Here is a 15,765-nt window from a genome sequence, read left to right as displayed (position 1 = left end):
CATATGTCAAAATTAGTTGTTAACAAACATAAACTTATTAAGCACATTACAAGGAGAGAAGAAGTGAATCCTCCCCCACCCCTGCAAGATAACACATTTCTGCCTATTTTCAAACCCAATGAGACAAAATATCATCTTGTCAGACATCAGACTGGTTAATGAACATCTCAACCAATGCCATCTACTCCTCAGGAAGCAGCCCTTACCATTCTTGCAATAGTAGTCACTCTTATAAATATGTTTTGCAGAAGCAAAGTCACTGCTTTTGACCTTTTAGGTAAAGCAATGCATTGTTTTATGCAATGCACTTTCTAGCAGCAAGATTTCTAAATTGAAAATATATATACTCATCAATACTTTCTTAAATTTAAAGCACATAATTTTTCTCACACATAATGTACAATTATTGAAAACTACATTTAGCTTTACAAATAGAATGATGGCTTACAAAGCTATGGAAAAGAACATTCTCACCTAAGGCAGGTGTAAATAAAATTGGTACAATTTTATGTATTTGTTTTTTTCTGATTCCAGATCTGTTTTTGCCACATACACACAAAGAGCTATAAATAACATTTAAAAATACATGAATTCCTATCAAGTGTATATGTATATATAATATATATTTTTTGTAAGTACAAACCATATATATGTATATTTGTAACAATATATATGTTTATATATACATATATATAAAACTATACATATATATAACCATATATAATATATATGATAGTCAAGTTTTTAACCTGATCATCTATCAAAAATAGTTTTTATACCTTTTTTTGCTGTAAGATTGTTTTATTGGATATAAAATATATAGTTTCACCTTTAAACTTCAGGTAGCCAACTCTTATTGTTGGATTTTTCGTATAAAATTAATAAGTAGCTACAAATATTTTAGCTTTTGTATTATTACTATTACAGATGCCTAATAGTCAAAATAAATAACAAGGTCATTTTAAAGATTTTGTTATGTCTTTTCATATGGCCATCCAGAAAGCCAATAAAAACTATGAGAAACAATATCCAAGCAGGTATCAAAAGTCTTAATATTTTATGCCCCTTGAATACATATTTCCATTCCTAAAAATTTGCCCGAAGGAAACAATCCAAAATTTATACAGTGCTTTAAGCCTGAAATTCCTTCACTGTCATTTATTATTTGAAATATTGGAAACCAAGTAAATACTTAAAAATGCCATAATGTTGAAACAAACTATGGTAATGGGAATATTCTTTATATCTCAATGACGGGACCAGTATCAGCATTATAATAGTATGAATAAATGAATGAATGAAAGTTTTGTGACAAATTAACATTAACATTTTACTTGAAAGTTTAAATTTATTATGTATTTTTCAATTAATGAATGGTAGAATTACAACTACAATCATTAAGAGGTCTAATATTTATTCTTAATATTACAATACAGTTTTATAGTAAAAAACATGATTATCAAACTATAATGTCCATAAGGGATTATGTGGGTGTTCACAATAAAGATTTCACTGCTAATCCCAGAGACTGTGATATGGAAGTTTGGGGTGGAAATGCATTGATACTAAGCATTGTTTGAGGATTATGATGCATGCCATCTTTGGGCCTTGCTTTTGGACAGCACTTAAATTCTGGGAACAATGAGACATTTACAAGATATAATGAGGTTCTTCACTAAAGAAGGAGCAGTGCCATTTTAGCCCAATGACAAGCACTTCCATCCTATTAGTAAGAGGATGTTCAAAACAGGAAGTTGTCCTTAAAAACTATAAGAAGTCTAATTTAATTTAGCAATAAGAACTAATGTCCATAGGGCTAATATCATTTATAAAAATAAGCCCTGTGTGTGTGTATATGTATGCACAGATGTATGTGAATACACAAGCATGCATAAGAAAATACCCTTGGGGGGGTTTTGAAAATAAATTATTGCAATTGTTTCTGTTTTTGCTTGTCATGTTGTCAGCAAGATGGCACTAACCGCATTGTGTGCGTACTTTGTGTGTGTCTGTTCTTAATTTACTATAAGAGGTAAATAAATATTGAAAGCTGAGTGATTAGTGTTTTATAAAATTCTTGAAATTTTAAAATATAACCGTCTCTGTAAAACTGCTCAAATATAATCTTAGACAAACAAAGGTGTAGATTGTAACTGAATGCCAGCAACCTTTCTAGGGAGGCAGAATTGAAACGCTACACACACATAACACTTTTTTTGTAGTTATTGCTTTTGAGGTTTCTGTTGTTGTTTATTTTCTGTCCTCATGTCTTCTCTATTTTCTTTTCAGACTGGCTTGGAGCAGGAGACTCTAAAGCAAAGATGTGATTTACCCTGACCCTTGCTGTGACTGTAGATTTTATAATCTAAGTCAATTTCACTCACGGCGGGGGCCAATGGTAAAGTATTTCAGTTCTCAAGAGCAAATTGGTTAAACTCTTGGGTGTGCAAGGGACATCCATGGACAATTGACTTCCATAAATCCAAACAAAAGGCTAAGTCTCAATATGACAAATACATACTTTCTACACTCAGCTGAAATACAGTAATGCTTATAATCTTTTGACTCAGACATATTCAGATCTTGGTTATTTAACCACTTTTATTATTTGTAATTCAAGCAAAAATTTCACAAAAATGTAAATTTTCCATTCTCAAAAAAGCTAAATTATATCACATCATAAAATATGGGGCACATATTTTACAAATTTCAAATTAATGGCATGGCAAACAGCAACCAGGTGGACAAATCAAGTATAAATTGGTTCATATTTAAATGAAAGTCAGAAACAACTTTAATCTAAATTCTTGGATAGAAAGAACTCAGATTTCACAGAAAACGGTCTCAATGAGAGGTAGGATAATTAATGTAGAACATGGACTAAAAATTCAGGTACAGAGGCTCCTAAAGAACATAATTGTATGAGTTGGGCTGTATGTAAGACAACAGGAAATGGTGGGGTCACTGACAAATTGGTTAGTACATGATTCTCTTAAAGGAATTTTAATCCAATTAACAAATATTAGCACACACATTACAGAGAAAACATATCTGTGGGCTTCATTTGGTCTATAAGCTATACACTTATATAATCTCTCATTAGAGGTAGATTCAGGAACTATCCCTCCCATTCACACACACACACACATTTTTCCCCTTTCTGGAAGCCTTTGTTGATTATTCTGTCTTCTAACTCAGGGACTCTGTTCAAATCTGTAACCCTTTTTAGCTAAGTATGTTATGCTGATTGAAAACTGTTCTATAACCATAATGTTAAATGATTTAAATTCAGAAGGTCACTGAATGACTACTCCTTGATTTCTTATATATTAGAAGGTAGATGATAGGTTGAAGACCTTTTATTAAAGCTTTGAGAAGGTATGTGATTTCTTCTTGTTATAATCCACAGATAACATGGTTTTCTCTTGGTAGGACCCTGATACTCTTGGTACAAAAGTCTGTTCATCTCAGCCCAGGAGGCTTCTGTAGAATGTTGTGCACTGTGATTTTGGAGTTCTTTCAAAGTTTTACATAATAATCTACCATGTTTCACTGAAAATAAGACCTAACTGGAAAATAAGCCCTAGCATGATTTTTCAGGATGACATCCCCTGAACATAAGCCCTAATGCATCTTTTGGATCAAAAATTAATATAAGACCCAGTCTTATTTTTGGTGAAACATGATACTGTATCATGAATCTAAATTCTCAGTGAACAAAATGAGAGGTGAGAGGTCTGATGGAACTGAGCTTTAAGACCTAGTTGCAGTATATTTATGTTGAATATTGTCTATTCGAATATGCCATGCATCTTTGTAGTCTCCTGGAACTTACATCTTACTTCATGATTGCATGAGACAAACTTCATACTTGAAAATTTGGAATAAGTATTGCATTGTTCTCAAGTTAAAACAGATCTTAATAAACAGAGTTTTTTCAGGAAAGAGTTTTGATATTTCATTTGAATTGTGATTAAAGTTCAATCCCAGTGGTGTGAATTGATCACAGAGTAGAAATGAAATTTTGTTTCATCTACATTGCTTAATATTTTATAGCTACAGAAAAAAATACAATATCTGCTGGTGCATTCAAACTATGTTAAATGCCTAAAGAAGAGACATTTTTAATGGCCTTATAGACTGGAAGGGAATATCTGTATGTAGAACTGATAGTTCCTTATGACCATTCTTTGAATTCGGAGGGTAAAAGGACTCAAAATTATAAGTATGAATTCTCTGTATCTAAAGAAAAAACTCTCCTTTACATGAGTGAAATGCACATTTTTTTCCCAAAGAGCTGAAAATAGTTTTGGCTATTCACAATACTAAATACATAAATAATAAATAAGTAAGTAAGTAAGTAAGTAAATAAATACATAAATTTTAGGCATATAGGCTTCTTTCTGACTTGTGTTTTTGAAACATACAATTCAAGGAGATCTCTCCATCCCATTTCTCCCACATCCATTTCTATTTCAGTGTCTCTGTAGGCTTCAAATTATGAATTCCCAATCCCCAGGTGAAATAGATTTAGTCATCATGGCATTTTTTTCTCCACCATTATAACCAGCACAGAGTGCCTGGCATATAGTTGTTGCTAAACAAATATGTATTGAATGAATTAATTAGGAGAGAATAGTCCCCTCACACAGGCACCAGAAGTAGAGGTGAAACACTCAATGAGATTGATCAAGTACGTTGACTCATTTTCCCTGAAAGTTTCCCATAAAATAGAATAAAAATTGTTTGTCAATTGCTCTAATATATGTGGCTTTGCTGATACCTAGTAGGGACAATACACATGATTTTCTCACACAAAAATCATTTTCCACTTTGTGTGTAGTTAAACAAAAAGTGTAAAGAGTAACTTTTGAAAAGTAGATCAAATACAGACTTTGGCATTATTCTCTGGTCTATTGGTACATTCTCTACTTAAGAGAGTTAGAAAAAAAATAGCTGTGTCTTCTGCAGGTCCAGACAATGTATATATTACATTTTTAATTTGTAACATACTTGTGAAATGAAATTTCCTAATATTTTTTAAACTAAGTATTAAAATGGCTAAATTGAAAGATTATTTTCAAGAAGATTGTAATATTATCTTCATAGAGGGTGATGAATTATTAGTTAATTCATTTTTTCTCAGTTATCTGTGGGTTAAGAAAATCCTGTAATATTTTACAAGGTTTTGAATATGTGAATGATTTCATATTTATATAAAATAAGTCAGGGAATGCAGAAAATATGCTGATGGCTGTTCTTTGGATGTTCATGTTATTGAATATTAATAAAATTATTTGATCTGAAGGTAAAAATATTTTTTTTTTTTTATTTCTGAAACTTTCCAGAGCTGTCTGTATTTTTTTGGGGGGAAAAAAACCACAATATGTGGAAAATATTTAGATGTTTTGGAAAAACAATTACCATATCATACATCAGGTACCACACAACTGTCATATAATATGGTTACCAAAACAACATGGTTTAATTTTGATTTTTATTTATACATAAATATTTTCCACATGAATAACCTCAAAATATCTTCTGATTCATGCAGAAACTCACAAACACTGTTCCTTTTCCATAAAAATCTTAACATGTAAGATTTATTTAGATATTCTTGCTGAAACATGAAAGCTAAAGGAAAACCTCTGAAATCATTTAGTTAGGAAAAAATTCACAATTTACGATACTGCATTTACAGTATTTCTGCCTGGGAATATTTTTTTTTCCAAAAATGTTTGAACTGAGATATGTGAGTATAAACTGAACTGGACTTATAGGATTCTAGTGTTTGGGGAGGCAACCGAGGAAGCTGTGGGTTCTTAATACAGTAATCTTACTTAAGAAATAATCTGCAGGTGCTTAGAAAAGTATTTCTGCCATTTTTGCTCAAACATAATCCACTATCAACATACATGTTGAGCTGTTTCTTACGTGGTTACCTCTTAGTAGGTTTACAAAGAGCTGATCACAATCCCCTACCTTTTTCTCAAACATCAACTGCTACTCCTATTTGTGTTTGAAAGGTGGCTGGTGAGAATTTCTCATTCACATTATAATTTTCAAAACCAAGTTCATAGGTTTGGTGTCATTAGAACCATACTGTAGCAAATTGAAATGTAGCAAAGGTAAATATCAATAGAATCTCTCAAAGATTATAAGATCAACCTCTTGAGTGCTTAGTGTGTGTGTGTGTATATATATATGTATATATGCGCATGTATATATGTATATATGTATATGTATATATGTATATACACACATGTATATAATTATATATAATAATCTATATATTATATATGTGTGTGTGTATATATATATATATATATATATTAGTTTCAGATGTACAAAGAAACGTAATAGATATTTACACCCCTCACAAAGTGATAACCCTCCCCAAGTTATTACCCCTCTGACATCTTATATACCTGTTATAATACCATTGACTATCTTCTGCATGCTATACTCCACATCCAAGACAATATATGTACATACGTATAAAATATATATATATATATATATATATATATATATATATTTTTTTTTTTTTTAATTATAGTTGACATACAATATCATTCTACTTCAACTTCAGTTGTACAGCTCATTGGTCAGGCATCTACAGTGTATGAAGTGATCCCCCTGATAAGTCCAGTGCCCATCTGGCACCTTACATGATCTTTACAACATTGTTGATTATATTCCCCACACTGTATTTCATATCCCCATGACTATATTGTGTCTACCAATTTGCTTTTTCTAATCCCTTCACCTTCTTGATGTGCTTAGTTTTGAAGTTAAAGAATTGCACATCTCTTGACAAAACAGAAATGTTCTTATAAACATCTTTTGTTATATGTTAGCCTCATGTCAAGTCTTTCTGTAATCAAGTACTCCTTTGATTGTAATAGCATTGAAATCTGAAAGTTCATTTAGAATATATTTCTATTCATCTGATAACTTTTCTGTAAGAAAACAATAATTGATATATTATAGAAAATACTAAAGGTAGAAGAAAAGCTACAGTTGTTTGTAAAATTCTTAGGAGAAATTGTGTCACATCCAGAAAGACTAGTATGAAAGACTCTTTGAGTATCGAGAGGAATAGTATAGGCAGTATTTGCAACAGAAACAAAATTAATATTTTTTATCCTAAATTAGAGTTGTAGCATCAAGAGATAAGTATAGTTTCTATTGTGCTCATGGAAGGTAATTTTTTGGGTTTGAGTTTAAACATTTCAAACTCCTGTGTTTTTCCACATGTAACTAAACATCAAACGAATATCAAAAGATCATTTCTTATTAAATATTTGCCTGCTGGTCTTTTAAGTATATAACTTATTGACATGTATAAATTTATAATATGTAAAATGAGAAATGTAAATAGTATATGCTCCTCTCTGTTCCTAGGGAGTTTCGTGAATAAATTTCCATTAATCTAGTGGCAAATGTACCCTAGAGTTGTATAATTCATGCCCTTTCTGGTTGAGTTTAATAAGAAATAATCTGCTATTTTTCATTTTCTTTCCTCTCCCTGCTCCAATTGTACTTCTATAGAAGTCTTAAATGTTTATGTATGCATTTGGTTATGGATATTGTAAACATCTGTCAACTCAGTAAAACTCATTGCAGCATAGTCATTATTTTGAAGGAAAACGAAGCTCGTTTCCATGAAACTAAATGAAAACTGTTTCAATCCAAAATTAAAGAAATACCAAATCTAAAATTTGTTTTTCACTTCATTGATTTGACAAGGATACCATGGGAGAAAAATAATACATATTCTTTTACTGTTATAAATGTTTTTAAAATATGTTGTGGATACCATGTTACCCCAAAAATAAGAATTAGCTGGACAATCAGCTCTAATGTGCCTTTGGAGCAAAAATTAATATAAGACCTGGTATTATGTTATTATATTATATTATATTATATTATATTATATTATATTATATTATATTATATTATATTATATTATATTATATTATACCTGGTCTTATAGTAAAATAAGAACGTGTCTTATATTAATTTTTGTTCCAAAAGATGCATTAGAGTTGATTGTCTGGCTAGGTCTTATTTTCGGGGAAACAGGGTATATGCATTTCTAAATATCTGTGATTTTGTATATAGGAGGAGCATCCTTAATAACTGCTATACCTGGATTCCAAGGGACAACTGAATGTGATGGACATCTTGTCTATATAGTTTATGTATGATGTTTGGACTATTCAGATATCGTGGGATGCCAAATAAAGGTGTACTGTTTCCCTTCAAAGGTGAAATTAATTGCTACTGGTAGGCTGTTGAAAGAGACAGTGAACAGAACATGTTAGCCAAACGTGACAGCAAAGTATTTTCCAATAGTCAATTGAATGGACTTTGTTATTTTAATAATGTTTGGAATTAAAGGTTTATAAGAATACAATAGAATTATAATAATTCATAATCGGGTACTATTCATTTTTATTTTATCTTAATTGGACTATTTAGAGAAAAACCATTGGACTAATTATTTCTTCTTTTAGGAGGTTTTATATCCGGGGTTATAATTTGGTAGCTTTTATTAGTTAATATTGTTGGGTTGCTATGGAAACTTCAGAGTTCCATTTAAATAGACACACCCTTAGGGCTGAAAATTTAATTATAGGTATTTTATTGTATCTGATTTGAATCCTAGGTATAAAGCCAATTATTCCCCTTTGTCTTTATTATGCAACCTTATTCTCAACTTTGAATTTTACTCCAGGATTTTTATTTGTCAGAAACAAATTTGAATCTTTATCACATTTTTTTTCTTGTAGAAATTTGATGTACCCCTTTGTAGTTCAGTGTATTTTAGGGGCATTTTTATTTTAACTTTTTTCTTTATTGGGTAATCCCAACATGACTCAAAATATTGTGAAATAAGAAAGGACAGCAACCCCAATATTTGACCTTGTAGGTCCATACCATTGGGGTCCAAATGCCACCTAGTAAATAGTGACCGCCTGGGGAGTGGCTGTTCCTTAATACACAGTGTTCTGGAAATACAGGAATCAGTGCTTAGACAGACACCCTACAATGGCTCTGTGCTCTCTAAGCAACTCAATCTCTATTCCTTTTTTGCTTTTCCAAGTCTAGGGAAGAGCAAACATCAGGCTCTTTCCTACTTTTCTTCACTCAGAGGGGCCAACTCAGGACGGACAAATTTAAGACTGGTAAAATCTAGCCAAACCGACATAAAGAGTCACAGCCCAGAACACCAGCACAGAAGCTCAGCAATCAGTGGATACCTTTCTGATCCACTGAACTGTGTGCAGCAGCCCCAGGTAGTAAATGAGGAGGGAGACATTGAAGATACCTCTTATCTGTGATCATTGCCGAGGTATCCTGCTCTCTGTGCCAACAATTTTTATTAAGGCACTTAGCACCCTCTCCTGGATGCTGGCTAGTGTGTCTTTCCACAATTTATGGAGGTTAGAACTAATGAGTGACACATAGGCACCACCAGTGGCCAGGACATGGGAAGAAAAATAATAAACCACCAACTAATTATTTAACCAGAAATGCTCAAGTTTGGTACAGAGTGGAAAAAAAGGAGATAGGGGGAGTGGGCTTGCAGGCAGGTGGCTCTGGTTTTTATTGAGGTCAGAAGGTGCGAACTACAGGAGAGAGTTTTCTTGGTTTCAATTCCCCTCTGTGTTGCCAAGGGAGGCTTTCTTCTGTGTTTCCCTGAAAATAAGACCTAACCGGACAATATGCTCTAATGCATCTTTTGAAGCAAAAATTAATATAAGACCTGGTATTATATTATGTTATGTTATGTTATGCCATGCCATGCCATATCATGTCATATCATATCATATCATATCATATCATATATCATATCATATCATATCATATCATATCATATCATATCATATCATACCTGGTCTTATAGTAAATAAGACCGGGTCTTATATTAATTTTTGCTCCAAAAGACGCATTAGAGCTGATTGTCTGGCTAGGTCTTATTTTCGGGGGAAAATGGTTATTGCCTTGGTCACATGTGGGGGTCAAAAAGAAAGGGAGAGTATGCAAAAAAGGTGTCAGAGGTCAAATACCAATAACAGAGTCACGGTCTTTTCTTTTTATATAGAAATTTGATAAATGCTGGTTGAATACATGCTGAAAAATTTACTGCTGACTTATTTTAGATTCTAAATGTATTTATATTGAAAACAAATATTTAATTAGACACAGTTTTTGCTATTAAAAATCATATTAAAGCATATTATTTATTTACTTATTTATTTATTTACTTTTATTTTTCAATTACAGTTGACATACAATATTATATTAGTTTCAGGTGTACAACACAGTGATTAGACATTTATATAACTTACAAAATAATCACCCTGATTAATCTAGTACACATCTGACACCACGCATAGTTATAACAATATTATTGACTATATTCCTTATGCTATACTTTATATCCCCATGACTATTTTGTAACTACCAATGTGTATTTCCTAATTCCGTCACCTTTCCCACCCATCCCCTCAACCCTGCGCCCATCTGGCAACCATCAAAATGTTCACTGTAGTATCTCTGAGTTTGTTTTTGTTTTATTTGTTTATTTTGTTCCTTAAATTCCACATATAAGTGAAATCATTTGTCTTTTTCTGTCTGACTTACTGCGCTCAGCACAATACCATCTAGGTTCATCCATGTTTTTGCAAATGGCAAGATTTCATTAGTTTTTTATGTCTCAGTAATATTCTATTGTATATATGTCCCACCTCTTCTTTATTGATTCATCCATTGAGGGACACCCAGTCTGCCTCCATATCTTGGCTACTGTAAATAATGCTGCAAAGAATATATGGATTCACATGTCCCTTTGAAGTAGTGTTTTGTGTTTTCTTGGATAAATACCCAGAAGTAGGATTACTGGGTCCTTCTTTATCTCTTGTTATAGCCTTTGCTTTAAAGTCTATTTTGTTTGGTATATACATTGCTACCGCAACTTTTTTTTTTTTCATTTCTATTTTCATAGACTGTCTTTTTCTGTCCCTTTCTATCTGTGTGTGTGTCTTTCAATGTAAAGTGAGTTTCTGGTGGAAGCATATGCAAGAGTCATGTTTTCTTATCCAATCAGCCCCTCACCACCAATCTTTTGATTTAATCCATTTACATTGAAAGTAATTGTTGATAAATATAAAGTCATTGCTATTTTACAATTCAGATTTTTTTATTTTTTCCTCTTCATAAAGAAGTCTCCTTAACATTTCTTGTAATACTGGTTTGGCGTTGATTACATCCTTTAGCTTTTTCTTGTCTGGAAATCTCTTTATCTGTCCTTCAATTTTAAATGATAGCTTTGCTGGGTGGAGTACTCTTGGCCATAGAGGCTTGCTTTTCATCACTTTGAATATTTTGTGCCAATCCCTTCTGGCCTGCAAATTTTCTGTTGAGAAATTGACTGTCTCGTAGAGAGAGTTCCCTTGTAGGTAACTAACTGCTTTTCTCTTGCTGCTTTTAGGATTCTCTCTTTCTCTTTAACCTTTGGCATTTTAATTATGATGTGGCATTTTAAATATGATGCATGGGCCTGTTTGGGTTCATCTTGTTTGGGACTCTCTGCACTTCCTGGGCTTTTATGTCTATTTCGTTTACCAGGTTAGGGAAGTTTTCTGCCACTATTTTTTCAGATATTTTCAATTCTATGGCTCTCTCTCTTCATCTTCTGGTACTCCTAGATGGTATGCTTACTGTTGTCCCCCAAGCCCTTTAAAATATCCTCATTTTGGGACTTTTTTTTTTTTGATTTTTGGTGTTCTGATTAGGTGTTTTCTGCTGCCTTATTTTTCAAATTATTAATTTAATCCTCTGCTTCATCTAAATACTGTTGATTCTCTATAATGTATTTTTTATTTCATGTAGTGTGTTCCTCATTTCTGACTGGTTTTTGTTTTCTATGTCCATTTTTATGTTTCCTGCTTCTTTGTTGAAGTTCTCCCTGAGATCATTGAGCATCCTTATAATCAGTGTTTAGAACTCTGCATCTGGTAGATTGCTTGTCTACATTTTGTTTAGTTCTTTTCCTGGAATTTGTTTTTAATTTTTATTCTTTTAATTTATTTGGTACATGTTTCTTTGTCTCCCTATTTTGGCTGCCTCCCTGTGTTTGTTTTTATGTATTAGGTAGAGCTCTTATGTCTTTCATTCTTGGAAGAGTGGCCTTATGTAGTTGGTGTGCTGTGGGGTCCAGTGGCACAATCTTCCTTGTCAACTGAGCTGGGTTCTCCAGGTGTGTCCCTTAAGTGGGTTTTGCGCTCCTATTATATTTGAGCCTTGATGGTGTTTGCATATCAGTGGGAGGGATTGACCATCAGGCTGATTGGTTGTGAGGACTGGCCATGAGTACAGTGAAGGAGCTTTTGTACAAGGGCTGACCCGATGGAGAAAGATTTGCTTTAGCCGGGCTCTGCTGCCTGTCCAGTCTGCTCTTTGGGTGTGTCGTCTGTGGAGATAGTCTGGTGGTGTTCCCTTGTGGTCCAAATCCAGCCACAGGGAATCTGACCCTGGAGCCTCCTGGGAGAGTCCCCACAGGTCAAGCTCAGCCTTCATCTGTGTCTTGCCCAGGGCCACTTGGTATGAGCTACAAAGACATCTCCAGATGTAGTCCACCCATGCTGTACTTGGACGTGCCTGGGAGATGCTAACCTGCAAACTGAGCTCAGTTGCTACTAGTGCTGGGCTTGGAGCTGAATAGCAAGAGGTATGGTTCATGCCGAGGTCAGATGCTGCTTGTTTAGGACTTGTGAGTCTTTGAGATATTTTAGGAATCTCTGTAGCATGAGCCAAGACAGGCCATTTGTATGGAAAAGCCACTGTAAGTTTCTTGGGTGGCCCGCAAATTGGGTCAGGGAATCAGCAGGGCAGGGTTAATGGTGTGAACCTGGTTGATGGAGACATAGAAATAGCACCCACTTGCACTTGTAGTCTGGGATGAGGGAGGGCTCAACAAAGGAACAATGGATTCTGCCAGCACATCTTTCTGGGAGAAAGTTACCCCTCTGGCCTTCATCCTGAGGTCAGACAACTTAGTTATACCTCGCAAGTGTCCAGTACCCTTCAGGCTGTTGCTCCAGCACTGGAGCTAGAGCGAGTAAGTCTGTCAGCAAATAAATCTGTATATGGGCCCTTTAAGAGGAATGACTGAGACTCCAGCCATCCTCTGTCTCACTAAGCCACAATCTCCAATAATTTTTACAGCCAGAAGTTGTGGTGACTTCTCTTTCTAGCACTGGAACTCTGGGCTGGGGATGCTGGTTTGGGGCTGGGACCCCTTGCTTCTCAGAGGGGACCTCTACAGCTTATATATTTCTCCCAATTTTTGACTGCCACACATTTGTTTGGGTACCAGTCTGTTCTGCATCTCTGCCCCTCCTACCAGTCTCAGCTTCTTCTGTATATCCTTAGTTATAGGACTTTTGTTCAGCTAGACTTCAGGCGATTCTCAATAATCGTTGTTCTGTAGTTGTAATTTTGATGTGGTTGTGAGAGGATGCGAGCAAAGTGTTTACCTCCTCTGCCATCTTTACCAGAAATCTGGATTTGTCTGATATTTCTAACAGAGTTTACCTTTAAATACTTAAAGAATAAAATTATTTAGAATAAAAGTATTTATTCTAAAATACTTTAAAATAAAATTCAATATCATAATTTTACCATTTCACTTCAAAAATAGCTAGAAGATTGAAAGAGAAATTAATATAAAACATAGATATTTGAAATCATGGGACATAGTTGGAAGACTGAGAAAAATAGTGTTATGTAACTGATACACATTTAAAAATAAATATTTAAAAAATAATTATTATTAGATACAAATGATATAAAGTGTAGAAGGCGATTTCAGTAATTTGCACAGGTGTAATGGCAGCTTGTGTTAGTTGGTAAGAAATGTGTAACTTCTGCCTGTATTTTTAGAGACAACAGGAAATACAGAATTGAATATGGAAATTGAAGGAATTAAGTTAGTGGTTGGAAAGAAAAAAAACACTTTGGATAATACACTTTGTATTAAATTTATTGTCTAGTATATTTTCAGTTTTCTAATACCCAGGAAGGTGCATTGCTTATGGACAAAGCAAATGCATGTTTATTACATGCATTAAAATATTGCAAAAGTGTTTGAAAATAATAAAGTTTTACTTGTATGTTAAAATATTTAAATAAGAAAAGAATAAATGAAAACATCAAAGGTCTGGAAGATAATTTTATTTTGTATTCCTCTTAAAAACAAAATAAATGATTAAGCCCAAACTAAGTCTGTTCATAGACTGCAACTATAATTATATGTATTTATATGTTAATGAAGATCACAAAGTAAAAATTATATATATGTTATTTCCACCACTAAGAGTAAAGATTAGAGCAAGCTAATCATATAAAATCTGTATGTTAGAAAAGATATGTAAGAAAGTATAAAGTTTGGTAATATTTTCTGTGTATTTCTGATATTTATATAGAAATGTGTCTCATATATTTTGCATATGCTATATCTCTTTAAATCTATCTTCAAACTCTTTTTGAACTAAACATATTAAATTTAAGATGCGTTTTTTAATTTGAAGTATAATTTACATACAATATCAAGAAGCCTTTTATTTTAAAAACTTGTAAGAGTCAAATCTGTTAGAAATATCAGAAGAATTTCTCTTAATTATATACACTTTTAGTAAATTATCCAAAACTATTGTTTATTCAATCTTAAAAAAGCACTACTCATTAATATAGCATGTTTCACACTTTGATTTATGAATAATAACTAAAAACAAATGACTTTATTAGATCTTAGGTTAAATAAGTGGAATTCTATATTTTATATCTTTCCTTGTTCCTAAAATATAGAAGTATAAAGAATTGTAGAAGGTTAAAGAGTCTAGCCCATTAATGATATGGAGGCTAAAGATCTAGAAAAGCTCTATCTCTCCCTGTTATTAATCATTGTATGACTATCTAACTGTAGCTAAGCATTTATAAAATATGAAACATTTGACATTTTATGATGAAAATATATTATCTTAAACATATTTTCTTCTTTTTTGATGTTTGATTAATATTTATTGTATGACTGGGAACAGTGAATGAAGAAAGGTCTCTGAAGTAATTGAAATGTTAAAAAAAAAAGATGTTTCTGTTTTATTGATAGCTGAGGAGCTGGTCAATGACTGGTTAGATACAAATTTAAGCAGGAGTTAGCAAGTGATGGGGATGCTGAAAACACCGTGCCAAGTATCATTCCTGTGTCAGAGGCCAAAGGTCATTTGAAATATGACAGGTGTGATGGTAAGAACTGATCTGATTGTTCTCAGCTTTAACATCCAATGAATATGTCTAAGAAGTCTTTTCAATAAAACATTTTTTTCAAAATAACTTGTACAAAATAAATAACCACTAATTTAGATATTCTCTCCCCATTGTTCACTTTACTTCTCTCTTTGTCAAATCTTTGAAACAAAGCCCAACACAATTTTAAGACTGCTCAAAGAGGCATATCAATTGTCTCCTCCCAAGTAACATTTGGAATTGCCATGGTTCCTGATGTGACCACTAGAACCTCATGCTTCCCACCCCACCCTAACCCAACATCTTCTCAGCTTTCAATTACATCTGGAAATGACTAACTCAGAAACAAATACTGTGCATTTAAGGGACTGACAAACCCAAAACTCCCAATTTCTCTCCTTTCCTTGGTGTCTACCTAGCCTATCAGTATTTCTTTGTACTTTT

The sequence above is a fragment of the Rhinolophus hipposideros genome, assembly GCF_964194185.1.
Source record: "Rhinolophus hipposideros genome assembly, chromosome: 2".
Lineage (NCBI taxonomy): Eukaryota > Metazoa > Chordata > Mammalia > Chiroptera > Rhinolophidae > Rhinolophus > Rhinolophus hipposideros.
The sequence above is the reverse complement of the archived record's forward strand: the minus strand, read 5'-3'. Positions refer to the sequence as shown.